The 22,831-nt window shown below is 37.0% G+C and overlaps 1 protein-coding gene and 1 pseudogene across 4 annotated transcripts in view; one reads left to right on the forward strand and one right to left on the reverse strand.

Annotated features, from left to right (window-relative positions):
* Positions 1-22,831, reverse strand: part of Cntn5 (contactin 5) — a 1,204,186-nt gene that overhangs the window by 1,016,949 nt on the left and 164,406 nt on the right. The gene's annotated exons all lie outside the window — the stretch shown is intronic.
* Positions 1,071-5,715, forward strand: LOC116072594 (annotated as a pseudogene).

Raw genomic sequence — 22,831 nt, forward strand, 5'->3', positions numbered from 1 at the left:
CATCCCAGGGATGCAGGGATGGTTCAATATACGGAAATCCATCAACATAATTCACTACATAAACAAACGCAAGGACAAAAACCATATGATCATCTGTCCATGGGCTTTTTCGATGGGAATCTTTTCTCCATTGATTTTCTGCTTTCAAAATGACTCTAGCTTGTGTCAAGTTGACATGAAACTAGTTAGCACAAACTAAGATTTTCTCTGTGTTCTCTTTTCTTCCACAGTTTTATGATAGTTCATATGACCAGCCATTCTACTGACTGACACTTAGTTGTTTCAGAGATGGTTAACAATGGGAAGAGTAGATGGGTGAGAGGAAATTGGGAGATTAGTCGATGGGTCAAAGGTTATGGTTGGGAGCAATGAGTCTCTGTTCTCTTATGCTCTTGTGGGCTATTCAACATTGTATGAAATTTTCAATAGAGGAAAGACAGATGTTTGAGTGTTCTAATTACTAATAAATGACAAATAGAGATTTGACATAGTAAATAATCATTGTGTTGGATTCATGCAAAATAAGATTTAAACTTTGTTTGTTTTCTATCAATACACTTTAAGGTCTCTCTATACCTCCAATTCTGTGATTCTAATTAAACTTCCAGGAATGTTCTCTTAAAGTTATGTGAGTTAGATGTAAAAATTTGATACTTGCTTATTTGAAGAGGGGGGATGTGAACTGGAAATGTACATAAGATTGGTTACATGTGTGCTGATGTTTAACGTTTAAGAAAGGTATGTATTTCAAATTACAATAAACCTGATGGTGACTTTATACAGTATTATGTGAAGTTTGAACTAAATTGTGGTTGACTGGAGTTGCTTAATTCCATGTGTCTAATATAAGTCAGTACTGTTGTCAAGACTTGACTTCCTCTGTTTCTGACATGGTGACTGTGGAGTAGGTTCGGCTACTTTGTTTTTCTTTTTGACAGACATAACAGGAAGCTAGATTGCACTAAAATAGAGTAAGACTTTCACTATTTTCACTATTCCTGTGTCCTTACTATGAATTAAAGGGCAGTGATGACAGACTGTGCACTGGATTCGCTGCTAGTTTCAGCATCATGGCCATTTCCACAGAAAAGGAAGGTAAATATAAAGGAAATCTGAGTTTTGTGGGTAACATGAACTTCACCCACAATTCAAAAGACAACTGAGTTTCAGCTACAGGAAAAAATAGAAGTAGGAAGGTCATTTCTGCTTCCTCATATTGCCCATCTATTGGTCAATTCTTGGTTTTATTCAAGTTGCTCCTGTAAAAAAGAATATTTGCATACACCAAAGAAGGTATAAGAAAACATTGCTAATTGAGAACAGACAAGAGAGAATACAAATACTTAAAAAACTGACTGGAAGCCATAATCTACATCCTGGACTCAGGATCATTTGTTTTAAATATAACATTGGGAGACTATTTCTATACTTAATGAAAGATGCCTGACAAGTCTTTGCAAACTCAGCATAAGTTAATATCCACATACTGTTTTAAGTAAACAATGATAAAAATATTGGCTTATAGTACAATAAGATAACATCATTTTTTCCTTTTTACTTCAGTGGTTTTATTTCATGCATAATTAAGTACTGATTTATATATATATATATATGTTTATATATAATCTTACATAATGATATGAATGAAATGACTAAGTCATTTTCATAGAAGGTAACTTGAGTCTGAGTTGAAAGTTACATTGTCCCTTGAGATTAAATTTTATATTAGTATATTTCCTTCCTCTCTCCTCTTTTTCTTTTTCTTCCTTCATTCCCTCCTTTCATCCTTCCACCATAAATATATCCCCTTATTTGTATATAGATTGCTTCTTTTTTATTTTTTAAAAAATGTGGTTATTTTTATGTGTAGAAGTATTTTGCCTGTGTGTATATATATGGGGTTGAAAATGGCATCAGATTCAGTTGAGCTGGAGTTACATATGGTTGTGAGCAACTATGCAGGTACTAGAACAGAACCTTAGCTCTCTACAAAAGCAATGAGCATTTATCCACAAAAGATCTCTTCAGACTCATTTTCTACCATTTTCCAGATGGGTATGAACTCTTCTATCTCTCCTCTCCATAATTTATATGGAATTAAATAAATTATAAACTACAACCATTCATCATATATTTAAAACTGTTTGGTTACCTTTTTTATTTTTTTGAGACAGGGTTTCTCTGTGTAGCCCTGGCTGTCCTGGAACTCACTCTGTAGACCAGGCTGGCCTTCAACTCAGAAATCCACCTCCCTCTGCCTCCTATGTGCTGGGATTAAAGGCATTGCCATCACTGCCCTGCTCCAATTTTTAATTTTAATTTCATATTTTTAAATCTAAATAAAAGTATTATCATTGAATTATAAGAATTGAAGCTGAAATTTAAAGATACACCTTATGCCTTGGGGACCTATGCATATTTATTGGTATTTTACATAATTATTAACTGTTTATGGGACATGTATTTCACTAAACCATGATTTCAATCTTTAAAGTTTATAAAACTAATATAATGTTAATAAAATATGAAGTATATTTTTATAGTAATAATCAAAATACTAATATATGCCAATTTCCCATGATTTGGGAATTATTAATCTTAGTCTAAAAGTATTCCTACATGAAATGATATGAAATTCATAAAATGGAAGAATAGTGTTAACGTGTATATTTATTTCGTTAAAAATTTTAAAGATTACTTGATCCCTACCCCCACTTCCCTAGCTACTCCCCAGATGTGAGGAGCTGATAGTCTGAACCAGAATATATGTGAATTCTTTGAGAAGTCTTCATCTTGGACATGAAGTAGTTTTTTTGTGTGTGTGTTTTTTTGAGACAGGGTTTCTCTGTGTAGTCCTGACTGTCCTGGAACTCACTCTGTACAAAGGATGGCCTCAAACTCAGAAATCTGCCTGCCTCTGCCTCCCAAGTGCTGGGACTAAAGGCATGCGCCACCACTTCCCTGCTAAGAGTTTTTAACTGAGCAAAATCAAATGGCCAAGAAGCACCTAAAAAAACTTCCTTAGGGTTGTTTTTGATTTGCATTTCCCTGACGACTAACAATGTTGAACATTGCTTTAGGTGCTTCTCAGTCATTCGGTATTTGTCAGTTGAGAATTCTTTATTTAGCTCTGTCCATTTTTTAATAGGATTATTTGGTTCTCTGGAGTCTAACTTCTTGAGTTCCTTATGTATACTGGATATTAGTTCTCTACCAGATATAGGATTGGTAAAGATCTTTTCCCAATTTGTTGGTTGCCTTTTTGTCCTATTGACAGTGTCCTTTGCCTTACAGAAGCTTTGCAATTTGATGAGGTCCCATTTGTCAATTCTTGATCTTAGAGCATAAGCTATTGGTGTTCTGTTCATTCCACCTCACACCAGTCAGAATGGCTAGGATAAAAAACTCAAGTGACAGCAGATGCTGGTGAAGTTGTGGAAAAAGAGGAACACTCACTCCTTCATTGCTGATAGGACTGCAAGCTGGTACAACCACTCTGGAAATCAGTTTGGCGGTTCCTACGGAAATTGGACATAGTACTACCAGAGGACCCAGCTATTCCACTCCTGGGCATATACCCAAAAGATGCTCCAACATGTAATAAGGACACGTGTTCCATTATGTTCATAGCAGCCAGGAGCTGGAAAGAACCAAGATGTCCTTCAACAGAGGAATGGTTACAGAAAATGTGGTACATTTACACAATGGAGTACTACTCAGCTAATAAAAATGATGAATTCATGAAATTCTTAGACAAATGGATGGATCTAGAAAATATCATCTTGAGTAAGGTAACCCAATCACAAATGAACACATATGGTATGCACTCACTGATAAGTGGATATAAGCCCAGAAGCTTGGAACACCCAAGATACAATTCACAGACTACATGAAGCTTAAGAAGAAGGAAGACCAAAGTGTGGGTGCTTCAGTCCACACTTAGAAGTAGAACAAAACAATCACAGGAGCAAATATGGAGATAAAGTGTAGAGCAGAGACTGAAGGAAAGACCATCCAGAGACTGTTCCATCTGGGGATTCATCCCAAACCCAGATACTATTGTGGATGCCAAGAAGTGCATGCTGAAAGGAGCCTGATAAGGTTGCTCCTGAGAGGCCTTCCAAAGCCTTACAAGTACAGAGGCAGATGTTAGGAGCCAACCATGGTCTGAGCCAGGGGTCCCCATTAAAGGAGTTAGAGAAGGGATTAAAGGCAATGAAGAGATTTGCAGTCCCTTAGGAAGAACAACATTATCAACCAACCAGACCCCTCAGAGCTCTCAGGAACTAAGGCGTTAACAAAGGAGCTATGTGTATAGCTCCAGCTGCATATGTAGCAGAGGACGGCCTTGTCATACTTCAATGGAAGGAGAGGTCCTTGGTTCTATGAAGGCTCAATAGATACCTCAGTGTAGGGGAATCAAGGGTAGGGAGGTGGGAGAGGGTGGGTAGGTGGAAGAACACCCTCATAGAAACAGGGGCAGTGAGGATGGGATAGGGGGTTTCAGGGAGGGGGAAACCAGGAAAAGAGATAACATTTGAAATGTAAATTAAGAAAATATCCAATAAAGAAGGACCACCCCCCTAAAAAAAGAAAAATAAAAGACCTTCCAGTAGTAAAACAACGGAGAAAAAAAAAAAACAGAAAAGCCTTTAATCCTATAGTCACTGGGATCTAGAACCCAGAATGTGGAGATAATAAAATCAGACATTAATGGGACGATTAAAGCTAAGGAATATTGTAGAACATTATTTCCCTATGCAGAAACCAATGAAGATGAACTTAAGTTGAGAGAGGGGGAGATAATCCATTTGATAGGTAAGGAGACTGGAGAAGCAGGTGGAAGGGTGAACTGAACGGTAGAGAAGAAGTGTTTCCAGATAACTCTGCTGGTCAGATAAGTGGACTAGATAAAGATTTTCCAACATCAAAGAAACTACCCCCTCCTGCAAAATGTCCAGCCCCAAAGCCTGACCTGTTACCTGCAGAGAAGAAAGCTTTTCCTCTAAAGGCTGAAGAAAGAGACGAAAATTTTCTGCTAGAACAAAAATCTTCTAAACCAGCTGCTCAGGTCCCTCCCAAAAGCCCACTCCACCCACCAAAGCCAGTAATTCACTCAGGTCTCCTGGGACAGTGTACCCAAAGCAGCCAGAAGAGCCAGTTCCTCCTCCACCTCCAACAGCCAATATTAATGGAGAAGTTTCTACAGTTTCTTCAAAGACTTCAGATACTGAGCCAGTATCAAAACCAAACCTAGATCCTGAACAATTGCCAGCTAGACCAAAATCAGTAGACCTTGATGCCTTTGTAGCCAAGAACTCAAAAGAAACAGATAACGTAAATTGTGATGACATAGCTTCATCAGAGAACTTGAAATCTTGCTGCAAATAAATCCAAGATGCCTAGAAGGTTGCCTGGCCTAAAGAAGCTCCGGAAAGATGATAATGGCAACCTAAAGCCTTTGGAGTTTAAAAGGATGCAAGCTAGTCTTCAAAGCCATCTCTTTCAACACCTTCAAGTGCTTCTAAAGAAAACCCAGCTGCTTTCCTAACTCCATCAGAACTCAAAGCTAAAGCAGAATCAGATGATGGAAGAAAAATTCTGTGGATTAATTTAGAGCCCAGATTATTGAATTATTGTGTATTGTAGGTGCACTGAAAAAAGGATTATGGGAAAGAACTGGAAAAGAAGAGAGGGCCATTTGAAGTAATCTAGGTGGAAATAGCAAATCTGAAGAAAGCTATCGTTTTGTCTTGAGGTGGTGTGGAACCAATGTTCCTAATGCTCCAGGAACTTAGCCGGCTTATTAAAGACAACAGATGTGGTGCTGTGATGAAGAAATAAGAGGACATGAACTGTGATATCTACTGAAAAGTTGGGAGAGGTAGATTATTATTTTTTTAATCTATTTTGTTTTGCCAATATGAAAAAGAAAAGAAGTGGCTTTATTTCTTACTCTTCTGGGATTGCAAACATTTCTATTGTTTGCTTGAAAATACTACAGAATCGGTATAAAAAGGAAAGAAAATTCATAATAGTTTTTTATTGAAATTTGTATTATTTTTAAAGAGTTCTATACTATAAATATCATAATATCTTTACAAATAAGCTGTAAGATAAACTATTTGAGAAGGACATATTAGCTTTATAATAGAGTCACTGCTTTTCTGTAATGCATAGGGCATGAACTTGTAGTCATGCACACACACACACATACACACACACACACACACACACACACACGCACACACACACTTTCCTTTTAGCTTCTTACCCAGCATTACACTCTGTCGTGCCTGTTTGGCCGAAGTGCTGTTTTTGTTTTTGTTTTTGTTTTGACTTTTTGAGACAGGGTTTCTCCGTGTAGCCCTGGCTGTCCTGGAACTCACTCTGTAAATCAGGCTGGTCTCGACCTCAGAAATCTGCCTGCCTTCTGTCTCCCAAGTGCTGGGATTAAAGGCGGGTGTCATTAACTGCCCAGCTTGCAGTGCTGTTTGTACTTTGGGTGATAAAATAGAAGTTCCTAGTTACCAGGTCTCTCAGCCATGCATATTTAATCATTAATGAAATAATAACAATAAATCCAACTTCTAGAGAGTTCTATAATACTCACTATAGGATACAAAGGAAGCTAGTTAAACCGTACTGGATTAAGCTTGAGAAAATAGGAGCTTTGTTCTAAACTCATGTTGCCTAAGAAATCTAAAAGTGTTATGTTATTTCTTATTATGCCTAGACATTGTAGCACATGTGGAATTGTAAGAACCAAGTAAACAGGAACATCTCAGAAAAACACCAGGAGGCCAGGAAATTCCTTCGAGCTTAAGGTCAGGAAGTTTCAAAATAATTCACTGAGTAACACCCTGTTCCAGGAGATGTCCCTACCAAAGTGGGTGCAAATCTCTCACCACCCCTTCCACATACCAAAGATATCTCCTTACCAGGGGCTGCCAATGGACACAAAGAACAGTGGCCTCCACCAATGAGAGATAACCAACTCATGCTGTTACCTAAAACCTGTATTCTGAAAAAGTATAAAGAGTGTGTGCTTTTGTTCTTGGGGATGGCCTCCTCTCCTTCGGGTCTGGGATGACCCCAGTGCATTGGAACAATAAGTTTCTCTTGCTTTTTGCATTGATCCAGGCTCCACTTGGTTCACTCAGGGGGTCTCCTGTAAGCTAAGGCTAAACTGAGAATTACAGAATATGTAAACACCAGCCATATTGTTGTATTCTTATGCTCATTCTACAGTCTTAAATATTACTCATTTCATTATCTTGTTTTTAATTCATTGTACCCTTTTTTTAATTTTCACTAATGATAATCTTAGGAAACAAAGCCTCCAAACCCAGATATTTTCAAAATTCTGGAATGAGGTTCTATATTTGGAAAGATATTGTATAGACACTCAGGTTTTACAGACACAACTTATCTAATAAAACAAACTAATTCCGAGATATTTTTGGACTGTTACTTAGGTAAAGTGAAAAAGAGTATTAGTATTTCACAAGTAGTAATATACTGTGCCCTTCCCTCAGCTTGAGTTGGCTAAACAAGTCTACCACACTGGAGCAAGGTATCAATTTACATTTTCCTGCCTTGGCACCTGAGTGTCTGCCTGCCTGTTGAGCTGCTGAAGAGCTTGTTTTGCAACAGAATCCAGCTGAGACAAAGCAACAGAATCCAGCCAGAACCAAGGATGGGCTTCTGGGTTTTCCCCCTATAAATTCAAAGTTAAACAATTAAACTTTAACCCTTGATCAGAAATTTTGCCTTGGCCTCGTTCCTCTCTCATCCATCTGTCCCATCCCATCCCCAGCTCTCGTTTCAGGTACCAGTTCTCTATGGCCGCTGGACAGCTACAATATACGTTATGTAAATCAAATATAATTGATCATATTGAAGATCATCCCATAATGAATGCTGAGCCATTTCTTTAGCATCACAATCAACAGCTGAACATCTTAGGTGGGCCCAACCCCATTCCGGGTGGTATGACTACAGACCAGGTGAACATAAAAATGTTGTTATCTGTAGGGCAACATGTCTAAAAACACAAAGGTTAATTTTAAAAAGTGAAATGTATTTATTTTTATTTTTGGTTTTTCGAGACAAGGTTTCTCTATATGGCTCTGGCTATCCTGGAACTCACTCTGTAGACCAGGCTGTTCTCAAATTAAGAAATCCACCTGCCCCTGCCTCCCAAGTGCTGAGATTAAAGTCATGTACCACCACTGCCTAGCTAAAGTTTTTATTTCTTAAAAAAAAAAAAATTAGGCTTTAAGCTTCACTTTAGAAAATGGATGTCAGATCATGTTATCATGCTTCTTTAAAAAAATACCTTTTCTTTACACTTTAATCTTAGAAAAATGTTTTAAAGTCAGATTTCTTGTGTTATTTCAAGTTAAATAGAACTGAAGTTGAAAATAATAGAATTACCCACACAAAGTTACACTTAATTAGATTCTGAGGAGAGCTAATTGTATATAGAGTGTGCATTTTAGGTTTTTTGACACAGGAATTATATATCCCAGGCTGGACTTAACCTTGTGATATAGCAAAAATGGTCTTAAACTTCCAGTTTCCCTGCCTCTGACTCCCAAGTGCTACAATGACAGGCATGCCCAGTGTGTCTAGCCTTTTTAACCATTTCATGTCTGAGCTCATCTAATGAGAGGTTATTAATGAACAAAATTGCTGCTATATTTTTTTTAGTGATTATTCAAATGAAGTATTTGCTTTTTATTAATGTAATGACAGTCCTCAGATGACAGTGGCCTCACCCGAAAAATCATCTCCTACTTTCCCCACATTCTAGAAATGATCTCCTAACATTTCCACTGAAAAAAAGGCTTGTCTCCGCCCACACTGCTGGGAGGGCAAGCTCTAACAGGTCAAACTGAGTTCTTTTCCCGATAAAGGTTATTTTAATAAAAAGTAACGTACACATTCAAGAGTAGGCAAGTGACTTTGCTTTCTAGACAAATATGTAGCTCATAGTTACTAGTTAAAATGTAAGAAATTAGAAAAGCAGATAACAGAAAAACAAATTTATGTGTTATAAACACAAATAAGAAAAATAGAAGCACAACCCCTTATTGTACACTAAATTTTCATTTGCAGTTTGGTTCCTTTCTGACCCACTATGTAGCAGTGACCTGATTGGTAATCTTGTCCCCAGCAATACATATTTTTAATACTTCTACACTATTAAAAGGTTTATTTGAGTCATGTGTAGTGACTACATGCCTATAACTTGGAGATTGAGGGAGGGAAATCATGAGTTTGAGTATGCAGTATGTGCTGTATAGGGGCTCCATATCCACAAGAAAGGAAACAATGTTCCTTTGGTAGTGGTGGGTATTTTTACCAGTCCACACAATCAGAATAGCAGTGAGTCATCCCTACACCTCTTTGCCTTCTCAGTCAGAATAGAGAAATCAAACTGTCTTTTTTCCATGTGTCTATTTCGTGCCCTTTACAAAATAGCTCAGAAAAACAAACAAGCTTGAACTTATTTAAAGGGAAAAACAATCCCTTTAAAATAGTAATTTGCAGGGCTGGAGAGATGGCTCAGTGGTTATATTAGATTCCAGCGTGGGTCCCCCAATCTCGAAGAAACAGGAGGGAGATCGCTGTAAATTACATGAGGTTTATTATAGCCAGTATACTGGGTTCGTCCTGCATTCAGAGCAAAGGGGACGACCAGGAACAAAAGCACACACACTTTTTATACCTTTCAGTACATGGGTTTACAGCATGAGTTGGTTATCTCTCATTGGTGGAGCCCATTACTCTTTGTTCTCATTGACCTTTATGCCCCAGGTGAGGGGGAGGTACCGATTACACATAGGAGGGGTGGGGGGATCCACCCTCCCAGGGACGTTTCCTGGAACTGGGCATTACTCCCCTCAATTAGGGCATCTCCTGGGGACTGATGTTTGCTCAGTAAACTCTTCGGAAGCTCTGTCTTTAAGCTTAATGGACATTCCTTGCTCCTTGGTATTTTTATGAGGTGTCCCTATTTGCTCAGTTTTTACAGTTAAGAGCACTGACTGCTCTTCCAAAGGTCCTGAGTGCAAATCCCAGCAACCACATGGTGGCCCACAACCATCTGTAATGAGATCTGATGCCCTCTTCTGGTGTGTCTGATGACAACTACAGTGCACTTAGATATAATAATAAATAAATCTTTAAAAAAAAATTAGCAATTTGCCAGTATTTGCCCTTGATATGGGAACTTTTACTATTTCTTAAGTTAAGTCAGAAAATGATTAATAACAACAACAACAACTTTACTTAGAGGTAAATCCCTCTATTAGTGGATGTATAGTTCAGATTTTCTGGTCTTTAAAATACAGTACTACTAATTTTCTAATGGGTTTTCAATGTTATATTGGTGTGCTGGTGACCACTAATCTTGCTTCATACTATAAAGATATTAACTCTATACAACTGTACAGGACTTCACAGAAAATCAGAAGATGCAAAGATAGAATGCACTGGTCTCAACAGAAGACTCCTTATATTCCTAACCATGATCACAGTCAAGAAATGCATTCCAAGTACTTGGTAGATTTTTTGATAAATGTTTTATGCCTGCATTTAAATTTGAATGTATGAGCAGAATGAGACAATCTTTACAATCAGAATTTAGAAGTGTTACCATTGAATGGCCTTGTGCTGTAGCAATAAAATGACCAAGTGCAATGACTTTAATAAAATTATCTTTCAAAAAAAAAAAAAAAGGAGTACTTGATCCTAATCTGCATTCCTTGGTCTGGGATGTTAAAAATCAATGGCCATTAATCTCTTAAAAATATTTATTCATTTTTATATGTATGAATATTGTTTGCATATATGTAAGTGTATTGTGTGTACGAAGTGCCCAGGATGTCAGAATAGAGCATCAGAAGCCCCGGGAGCTGGAATACAAGTGATTACGGTTACTATGTACATGCTGGGAACTGATACCAGATCATCCCAAAAGCAACACATGGTCTTAACCATTGGGCAATCTGGCCACCCCCAGATTATTGATCTCTTTTCATTCAATATCTTTTATTTATTACTTAAAAATTTTAAAGAATTAAATACAGTAGCACTGTTTATATTTCTACCCCTCTCTCATGCCTTCTAACCTCTTCCTAAACCATTAATCATTATAAAATAATAAAACTAAGGCATTAGATCACAACTCACAAAGATATCCCATTTTTGTGAGTACCTAATATTTTCATCTCTTTTAGAAGTGTGTGTGACATTTGTGTTACCTCTGAGAAATCAAATCAGAGGCAGGTAATAGTTCGAGTGTGTGTAAACTTGTAAACAAATTGTCTTTCCCAGCTTCTACACAGAAACCAAGCACTTCTTTAATAAGACTTTTCTGAATTTTACTGTGTGTTGTCTGTGTCGTAGAAAGAAGACAAGAAAATTTAACTATTAACTCAGATTAATTCTCCATTTTTTTTTTAGATAAGAAAGATATCCCTTGAATGCTACACTAAAATTACTCAGAAAATTTAAAGTGGTGTATGGATGGGGGAAATTATCAGCAAAGTTTATGTGAAAGCTCACTGAAATCCGGAGTTACAGGGACATTGAGGCTAGTAACAATCCTCAATTAACAGTTATTTATATGTAAATCAGTTCTCTGAGATTATAAACTCATCATGTTACTTCTCCCACTCCCCCTTTTGTCATAAGCATCTTACCACTTGGCCCAGGTGGCTCATGAACTTGCTGGCTGCCCTCTAACAATCATTCTCTCCCAATTTAATGGAGTTCTGAGAGTAGGCCTGAAAATTTCATGTCTTTTTATGGAAAAAGATTAAAACATGTAGTTATTATCTTGCATTACACGTTACACTTTTCTCCTCAAGCAAAGAGGTCAAATGAAGATATGACAGAGTGAAAATTTGGAATGCAAAATGCTGATCATGCTTCTCGTATCATAATATTTTGAAATTATTTCTGTTATCAAATTATCAAACATATTGGGTTTGTTTTGTTTGGTTCTTTTCACTGATAAGCAGGAAAAGTTGAGCTGGTTATTTTGTTCTTAGTGTATGGGTTAAATGGCACAAATGTTTCCCATTCGCTCAGCCATGGTATGTATGTAATAGGTGCTAGAAATGACTCATCAATACACCCCATATTTTATCTCTAGTTAAGAAGTAGCATCCTGCGATGATATGGAAATAAATAAATATATCTAGTAAGGAAAACACAGAAACAATGGGAACTCATCATAACTTGTTTTAATGAGGAAGAAATGTTTGAGACTATGTTTGCTTTACTCTACACAATTATAATGTCCAAGTAAATAAAGCCTTAAAGGGCAAGACTGCCTCCGGAGCAAGAGTGAGAAAAAAGCTACACATTGCAAAATAAAATTGTCTGAACTCTCCTCTCTGAAAAATTCTGCATGAGCTTAGAGGTAAGTTGGGATTCACTGAGCTGTACTAGCAGTGAAGGCAGTAACACTGGAAGGGTGGTAGCAAGCTACAAGGTGAGTTAGTTTTTTTAGATCAACTTGGGTTCTATTGTCCTCTTCCTCCAAATGTTGATAACAATTGCTCAGGTGTTCTCCTGCCTTTGCCCTGTGCTATTTATACTCTGTTCCGCAGCATTCTTTGCATATACATGTAGTGACATCCCTTTCAAACTAATGCGTGAAGGTTGGAGGATGGATTAGACAATTTGAGCCCATACTGCTCTTGCAGAGGACCTGACTTCAGTTTTCAGAGCCCATTTTGGGAAGCTTAAAATCACCTGTAATTCCCACTCCTGTGACTCTGGCATTCTCTCATCAGGCCTCAACTGGCAGATACATCCATGTGCCCACATCCCCATAAAAACACACACAATAAACATGATAAGGAAATCATTAAAAAACTATCTCAGTATATTTAAAACTGAAAAAGGTAAAAATTTCAAAATTCTGGGGCATTGTATACTTCTTCCCTTGGTTTATTATTTAAATAAATTATATCATCTGTTACCATAGATAGGTTATTAATATAGTATAGTATCATAGAATAGTTTATTAGAAAATATCAAGGCCTACATCTGCCAGCATGTTATATTCAAGGCTCCTCTATTCTGTTCACCATTAGACCCTTATCAATGTCAAGAATTCAATAAATATTATTTAAAATATAAATGAATTCCAATGACCTTCAACTGAGAAGTCTAGGCTAAGAAGTAATGTTTAAACAGTAAAATTACATGATATCTTTCACACAAACACAAGCACTTTGGGAACATTTTTGGTGATTCTTTAAGTAATCCTAGCCCTCTAACCTGTGTACTGCTTCTTAAAAAAATATAAGTTCCAAGCCGGGCGGTGGTGGCGCACGCCTTTAATCCTAGCACTTGGGAGGCAGAGGCAGGCGGATTTCCGAGTTCGAGGCTAGCCTGGTCTACAGAGTGAGTACCGGGACAGCCGGGGCTACAGAGAGAAACCCTGTCTCAAAACACAAAAAAAAAAAAAAAAAATATAAGTTCCACTGAAGCATTTTACATGACTTAAAATTTATAATCTGTGAAAGAAATAGAAAATAATAAAACAAATTAATGTATACTATATTTAAGAAACCACATCTAAAAAGTTGTACAAACCAATTCATCATATATATTACAGGGCAAATCCTATCCATTTGCCATTTACAACTGTAAAACAGTTTGGAAATGTGTTGTTATTCTAGAAACTCTTCTGAGTGAAAATCCAAGAATCCATCATTGAAGAAGAATGGCAAAAATTGGACTTTGAGGACATCATCTTCTTTGTCTCAAATGCTAAGTGCCTATGGTCAAATTATCAATCACATATAGGTGTGGTCATTACTGCTTGCCTTATGGTTAGTGTAAGGTGATCAATGCTTTCCCTTCATATTCAAACATGTTCAACTTTGGATAGAAAATTAGGTATTTGGATACAGTTCTGTAGGTCAATGGGAAGATTTGGGCAAGGTAGAGAAGTTACAGCCATGAACCTCTGTGAACTGACCTGGATGGAAGACGCACGAGACTCTAGGAATTGTTTCTAAAATACTTTGAAATTTAAAGGTCAAGTAGTCTTAAAAGTGAGCCAAAGCCAAGGAAGACAAACCAGATAAGTCAGAGGAAAATCAAAGCAAATTCAGTGTCACAGAGGCCAAGGGAAGAGCATGTTTCAAAAAGAACTTCATAAATGATCCTGGCAGCTGAGGGGAAATGAAGACTGAGGAGTTGGCACCAGAGGTTGCAACACAAAGCTCATCAGTGACTTAAGAGTAGCCATTCTGCAGGAGCCATCACAAACGGAAAGAATGAAATTGCAGAAAAGAAATATGTGTTCTGCTTCTGAGGCTAACTTTGAAAATCTGAAAAGGGTAAATCTGTACAGGGGTTATCAACATGATTTCTTTCAAGCCAGGCTAAGTCCCAGCATGTCAATGCTGCAGTGTGATTCAACCGAAAGTGCATATAAGTGATGCATAAAGAGGAGAATGCAATTATAGCATTGCCACGTAGAGCAAGGGGAGAAAATGAATACACATTAGATTGCCTGAGAAACTTCAGGGGTTTATTTCTGACATTTTAAAAGTTAATTTTAACCTAGTACATAAAGTCTAAGGAATATACAGAATTATGGGTCCTGCATGATATTTCCAGACATATCAATAGGATATACATACATACATACGTGCATACATACATACATACATACATACATATGTACATACATACATATAGAGAGGATTTGAGTGCTTGGTCACCATGGATTGGAACTATTAACATAATTACAAAGATTAGAAAATGTGGTCTTTGAGTTGGAACGTTACTGGGGTGGGTTTTGAAGTTTCAGAAGCCCATGCTAGCGCCAGCCTCTGTCTTTGTCACCTATCTCTGTGTTTGTCTCTGTCCCTCTCTGTCCCTTTCTTTCTATCGTTTCTGTCTCTGTCTCCCCTGTCCCTTGCCATGGATCAGGATATAACTTTCAGCTACTGCTCCATGCCTGCCTATATCCCACTATGCTCCTCACCATAATGATAATGACCTAAACTTCTAAAACTGTAAAGAATCCCCTGAATGCTTTCTTTCATATAAAGTTATCCTGGTCATGATGTGGCTTCATAGCAAAAGAACAGTGATTAAGATGTGTGAGACTATAGGGGTGTGTGTGTGTGTGTGTGTGTGTGTGTGTGTGTGTGTGTGTGTGTTTGTGTGTGTGTGTGTGTGTGTATGCCTGCATGTGGTGTGGTGTTGATGGTAAAAATATTCAAAATCTTCTTCTACCTTTCAGAGCAAACATTACCTAATTGTTTTTTGTACTTTCCCTACTGTGGACAGTACAGTTACAATTTCCTATCTTCTTCCCTCTAGCCTCTAGCAACCACTCTCAATTCTTAGCTGATTCTTGATTTCACTCTCAATTCTTAGCAGCTCAACTTCCATTTGGATGCACATATAAATTGAGGTTGTGTTCCATATGGTGTCTGGATCATTCCATTTAAGTTCTTTTTAGTTCCATCTATACTACCAAGAATAATAGCATCTCATCAATTTTTATGCATTAAACAACTTTTATTTTGTATATGTGTCAGTTCACTTCATCTGGTGGAAGAATCTTTCAAAAACTACTTCATGGGCATGGCTTTCAGCACCTTTCTTGAAGGAATAAGTAATTTCTAGAACATGGTTATGATAGATTTTATCTAAAAAAAAAAATCCACTGAAATCTTCTAATAGGCTGTGATTTTTCTCCTAAAATCAGTCAATATGTTTATCTGAGAGTAACAATACAGCATCAGTGGGCAACAATTTCAATGAAAGTGTAAGACAATTGTTTTGTGTAGAACAGCTTTATTCATTGCACATCTGTTGAGTAAAACCACTGGCATTACACGAGAGCTTATTAGAAATGAGACAATCAAATATCTCATTAGTTTTTTATACCTTACATTTTAACATGACCTACAAGTGGCTTGTGTACCCCTCACCCTTAAGAAGCAACAGCCTAAGGGAAGAGAACAAACTGATAGTGTGGGATGTGATGGTATATGCAAATGAACTGGTGGCAGTAATTTTAATTTGACATTAGTGGGGCAAAGCCTTCAGAGGACCTCTCATTAGTAATACTTTATCTGACTATCTCATGCTGAAAAAAAATGTGTGCTTCCCCATGGGTACCTTCCTCTCAGCCTATGGCACCCCAATTCCCTGACTAGATTAAGCTTTACACAGTGAGGACAGTCTTGCTTAATTTCTGCCTCTCCAACTGCAATGCAGTCTTTCAGAGAGTCCTGTGGTTGTATCCACTGACATCTATGCCATGTATCTCTGAATGTCTTTCTTATCTGCTACCCTAGACAAACCTCAATCACCTCTCCCTGGTAGTTTTTGAGAGTCTCCTCCTTGTTCTCTTCATTAGCTCTATAGTGCTGTCTCCTCCTCCGTATTCTAAGATTCATGAAATACTAAGTGGACCAATTCAAAATTTCAATGGACTCACAATACATCCAAATAATTAGTACTCAACATACTCAAAAAATACATCCAATAAATCCTGATATAGGACTACAAGAATTTAGATCATTTTCCAATGAAAAGTTCAGAAAGGAATTGGAAGGAAGAGAATTGGATATCTACATGTAAATACATGAAGTAAAAACAATCACTAAGATTTTTCAGAGACATGTGGAACTCATATGGAAATAAGCATTGGGACTCTGTCATATAAATAGACTAGAGTTATGAGCAACAGAGTACTTCAAGATGAAATCCAAAGTGTGAACTTACTGTTTCATTAAGGATGAGTTGCACAGAGGAGAGCAATGGTCACTGTTTTCTCTGCTGTTTATGTTTTTAAGCAAGGTCACACATAGCGCCAGCTGACCTTACTATCCCAGGAGCTCACACTGACCATGAATTTCTAACTCTTCAGCCTCCACATCCAGAGTGATGGGATGGCCATAAACAGGTCAAATGTTTTCTTAAAAGTTTCCTTTTGCAGATTTACTTTTCTTTGTCTGAGCTCCATTTCTCACTTGTACTTTGGTATCCCCTCAGCTTGCATAGCTCATAAAAATCTCTCCTCTGAAAGTCCTTTCTTTCCCTGTCACTTTGGGGCACACTCGTCTTTGCTGCAGCCTTTTCACGGGTGTAGGGAGCCTGCTTAATTGTCAGTTCCTCTGCTTGGTGATGCCAAGACCCCTGCGTTTTTGTTTTTATAATCAGTAAACACCAGTGGAGAGGCTGACAAAGTGGGATGCAAAAATGGCTGTTGAATAAATTATCAAATGAGAAATCCATCTTTATATCAGCCAAGGCTTCCGAATTTGTTTGCAAAATAAAACCCCAGGATTTAAGGATTCTCAACACTCAAGGAAAATAATCAAGGAATGGTTGGGATTGTGTCAAAGGGAGATTTACATAAGAGTTCGCCTCATATTTTAGAAAAAAAATAATCCTTAATTGGATGGAATTTAGCTATAAGAAAAACCTTGGTAAAATCCAAAGGATATCTCAAAGTACATAGCAAACCAGATGCAAATATGACTGAGAATCGCTGGCAATTAGCCTACAGAAGTTGAAATGCTTTTCCTGAGCTGCTATGGAGGTATTGACTAAATCCAGTGGTTTAGCAATTGATTATTCTGTATCATTTATTTTTCCTGGTTGAGTCATAGTATAATTTATCAAGGGACATTTCTACTTAGGAAATAGCAATACCTTAGGGAAAATACTTTATGTAGTTAATTCATTATCAATAGATTCACTAGAAAGGATTCATGCATTCTCTGAATAACATGGATGTTTAGTGTTTACTACTTGAGTTATTTAGCCAGGTCTGCAGAACAGTCTATAGTTTTAAACATAGCATGCAAAGACCTTTATTAAATGCTGATGGAATGCTTACATATCTCCCTCTCCAACCAATATCATTCAAATGGCATAAACATACTTTAAATAGAGCTGGTACAGTGGAGAGTGGAAAGTGACCCCAGGGGGCCACAACATTGGAAGACAGGAAATCTCTGCATGTGCTGGAAAGTGGACCCAGACTGATAAAAGCTGGGAGGCTAACAAATGGGTTAGTTTACATGTTGCAATGATATGATGCTTAAAAGATCTTAGAACTTTACTGGCTGACACTGTCTGTTGAGATTAGGAAAGGACAAATAAGAATGCGTCAGGAATCTGCCACTTATCCATTCCCCACAGGCTACAATGTCAAGTCAGCAAGCTTCTTAGCCTACTACAGGACTAGATTCAGAGCAGAGAGACCTATGGGGGAAAAAAACCAATTCAATACAGTGTAGGATCATACAAAATAGATATAGTTCAGAACAGAAATGAAGCATAATACAGTATGGAAATTAAAGATATTTTTATATGTAAAAGAGGAATTCTGGCTTTCTTTTATAACTACATTCCCAAAATCATAAGACAACTCAAATTATACAAGAGCTCAGGCAAACATTTGGTCCCTCCAGTTGCAGGACCAAGCAGCCGCTGAGAAGCAAGTGCCATATTAACATCCTGCTACTTATGGGTAATTCACACCTCAATAAGTCTTGATAGTGGGAGAGGCGGGAATGCTCAGTATTTCCAATGAGTGTTACTTCAAACACTCCCCATTTGAAGTCATGAAGTATATTATCACTAGAAGATTTGGAAGAAAAATAAAGAAATACATACAGATCTCTTTAATAAAAATTACAATTTTTATTAAATTAATAAATTAGAAAAAATTAATTAAAACAAGAAAAATCGATCACACAGAGAATAACTTTGAAAAGACAGAAAACATGGATACCATAGTATAAACTATAGATCATGCATGATGGCAAGAACTACATAGTATAGTAATGTTAAAAACATAATTTGCATTTCAAAACTGAAAATATGAAAGTACAAAAATTTCAGCAAAGCTGTAGATAGAAATCAAAATCTAAAGCAGAGGTCAGATGTATATAAATGTGTGATTTAAGCTATAACATAAAACTGATGAAAGTTATTGCAGAAGAAGATTGAAAAAGAAAACTATTCAAAGCTATACATGAAAGTTTTCTCAGAATTGTAAAGTAGAAATTCTTAAGATATTTAGACCAGTATCTTATATCCCTAAATTTATCACACATATTACAATATGCCAGACTGGCTAAAAAGCATCAATGAATACGATAACTGTCAAAACAGGGGTGGTGTTTTCTAAGCCAGGACTCAGCCTCCCCATTTTGTATATAGCCCAGATTTAGAGAAACAACACCACAAATCAGAAAAAACAAAAATATTTTTGTCTAAGTATTCCCTCACAGGAAGTTAAGTGAAAAAAATAAAAAAATTAAAAACAAAAGGAACTAAGAAAAAACAGAGTCCATTGTAGGAAACTTTTCACGATCAAACAAAATCCCAGCACAATAACAGAAGGAAATTGCAGCATGAGGCTCTCAGATATATGCAATGAACCAAGGAAAACCTGTGCAGATCCGAGTGGAGGAAGAAAGACTTCTCAGGGTGTGGGAGTGAGAACTGGAGTCAGCTGAAGGATCCACTGCTAAGTCAGCTAAAGAGAAAGGGGCTTCACAGTTGCATGAGATGTTAGAAAGGGAATCTTTGTAAACGCACAGATGATGAGAAATTCCTCTTTCCAGGCCTACTAGATACTTCAGGAAATGACAATAGAACTCATCACAGAAATGGAGGAGAGGGTTGGGGACATGAAAATTAAAGAATCTATGGATGGCAGGCTTGAAATTCCTTCATCCAGTAAAGGGAAATGTTGATTTGATCTTTAAAGAAAAACTATTGCAAGAGTACTTATTAGTATCCTTTAAAATAGGTGATCACTCTCAGCTCAGTAATCTTCGTAATGCCAAAAAGTAAATCTAAAACTCTTCCAAACATTATTTCTCCGGTGATAAAAAGGTCCCCAGTCAACTTGAGCACTCAGCATATGAAGCTGTGGTTTTACTACTAACAACCAGAAAATGAATGTTACTGGGATTTATTTTCCTATAAATAGTTGTGGCTTCAGTTATGTTATCATTATCTACATATCTGTTTACATGCAAAACACTGAATATAAGCCTTACTAACATGTTGTAGTGGCATAGCACTCTCTCTTACAAATCAGTAAGTTCTGGTACTGAATCTGACAGTGAATTTACTGTTTTGAGGCATATCATTATTGACGAACTAATTCCAGTCATAGAATAACATCATAACTACTATGTGTTTCTCTCTATCTTTAAATCTATTCCATTAGCATCATTTCATCCAAAACAATTTTGTCCCATATTCATCTGAGGTTTCTAGTTTCTCATGTTATAGCACCAATTCATGAAAATTAAGGTGGTTTATTACATTTTATATTTTAATTAAATTTAAATATTCTGTTACTCAGTATGACTAGCAATGTAAGATTCCTATGTATAGTGTCTAGTCATACATTGAGGAGACCTGTAGGTAGTAACTGAAAAGGACCATAGTGAATATAGAAATTACCCATGTATGTTGCAGTAAGAATGTAAACTGAAGCGAAGAAGAAAGATAAAGGCTTAATGGAATGATCTAGAGCACTGAGGAAGATGAATAAGAAGGCTTGGTGTGGGGCATGAGATAACCAAGCAAGACTTTCAAGGGAGGGACAGGGCTCTGGCTCTGTGACAGCACATTAGCTTTCCCTCCTGAAGCCCTTCAGGAGCACATGTAAGACATATTGTCCTTGCTCATGTACTTGCTTCTAATATAGCTACTGTGAAAGACAAAATTCTGATTAAGGATGATACGAAGAGGTTTCTTTCCACGAGATCACTCCCAATCACTCCAGTGATGAGTAACTAAGTATGAAGACTGAAAAACACTGCAGCTACATATTGGTAGAGGTGATAGATTTACCTCTTTGCCATAGTGGTAATTCAAATGTAAAAACAAAGACAGCTTAGAGTTCTTACAGGCACTAGAGGAATTGCTAGTAGCTTGCCAGCCATATTGACTAATGGTGACTAATGGCTACCAGACAGTCAAGGTGAGTAACTATCAAACCCCTGAGTGTGGACAGAGTGGAATTTTAATTGCCTCGCACTGCATAAGCAGGACATAAACAGGACACAGTCTTACTCGTGGTTGGGACAACTGGGCATACAAGGGACACGTGGGCCTCCACTGGCTCTGTCCATGATATCTCACAGAATTAATTAATCTCAATAGAGAGAATGTCACCTTTTGTTTAGTTTTTGCGTTGATCTTATACAAACCATAGAAAAAGGATCTAGGCAGCTTTATCTTCTCTTGGGAACCCCATTGCTCTCGGCAGTTTCTGTACCTCTCCATAATTTCTCATTTTTTTTCTGTTTTTACTTTTCTGGTAAGGTTAATAAATTCTTGCTTTGCTTATGCCCACTCCAGTCTCTGTTTCTTATGTCACTGCTGTGAGAAATTGTTTTACTGAGCTTCGAGCCAGCATCTCAGTTGACCTTTGGTGATAACTGATGTTCAGCTCCTTAGCACTCTAGGTCAAGCACAATTATGTCAAGAAAGAAAATTCCTGCAAAAGTATAATTGACACTGTATAAAAGTAGGTTCCCCCTTAATTCATGAATGTTAAAATTTTTGTCTAAAATTTTCTTTCAATCAACCTATTTTAGGAAATGGTTACTTCATCTTTTCCATAATGATTGTTTAAAAATGTATTGTTCAACTGAATTATATTTGATTGATGTCTTTATAATGTTCATGGGCTTGTTTTCTATTTTCTGCATGATGTTGCAATTGTCAATTTGTAAATTGAGCATTTCCTAGATTAGTCAAGATCAAGATGACACAAGACCTGCCATCCATTAAAAATAGATACATTTGTGATTCAGTGCACATTCACAAATGATATGTTGAAAACAGCTTATTTTCTCTCATTCTGGGGAGCACACTCTAATTGAAATATTGTTTGTAAATGGATTGCGGGTTTGTTAAAAAGCACGTATATGATTATAATCGCTTGATAAGCATCATAAATTCTTGTATAGGGTATGTCTTTAGGGTATTAACTAACTTCCCTTAAGTAGGAAAATGTCCACATCCACCCATGGAAATAAGGCATAAGGTTTTTATAAGCAAAGAATATATCAAATAACCACGGTAAAGCTTCTGAAATATATTTTCTTCCTTTATTTGAAAGCTTCAGCAGATAACACATATACCTCTAAACACATCTGGTATTAGTTCCCTCCCACATCAAAAGCAGCTGTGTGCATTGCCGCACCAGCACAAGGAGGGTTGCAGAGCTTGCTTGTGCATGCCTTCCTCCTGGTAGCTCTCACTGTTCTCCCCACCCAGTGATCATTCAGGGATCAAATCTGCCAGCTAACAATTTGCCATTAAACATTCTATCAATAGGTTGTTCTTTTTATAGCTTGTTACATTTTAAAATGAGATTGAGCTAATTAACCACAACTGTGAAATTAAGCAAAGATTTAATTAACATTCTTAGATAGTTTAGGGAAGGAGATTATTATTAACAAAAAATGCACATGAAATAAATCAAACCAAACCTAATGCATGACCCAAGGCCTTGGCATTACTTCCTGGAAGACATCAATCTTTTTATGTATTTTATTGTTTTTTATATGTGTCACAAATGCGTTGTTTTACACAGCAGCATCACAGACTGCATTGGGATGTAGCTTTTTTTTTCCCCAGTTTTAGGGACTATTGTCTGCCATGTAAATTCTTTTTGTTGAAAATATTTGTTTCTCTCTTGCTCAAAGCATAGTTCTGTATTTTTAAATACTTTATAATACTGATACTAGAGTAAAAATATACACATATATGTATATATATATAT

Source organism: Mastomys coucha, unplaced genomic scaffold (assembly GCF_008632895.1).
Source record: "Mastomys coucha isolate ucsf_1 unplaced genomic scaffold, UCSF_Mcou_1 pScaffold23, whole genome shotgun sequence".
In the NCBI taxonomy this organism is placed as follows: Eukaryota; Metazoa; Chordata; class Mammalia; order Rodentia; family Muridae; genus Mastomys; species Mastomys coucha.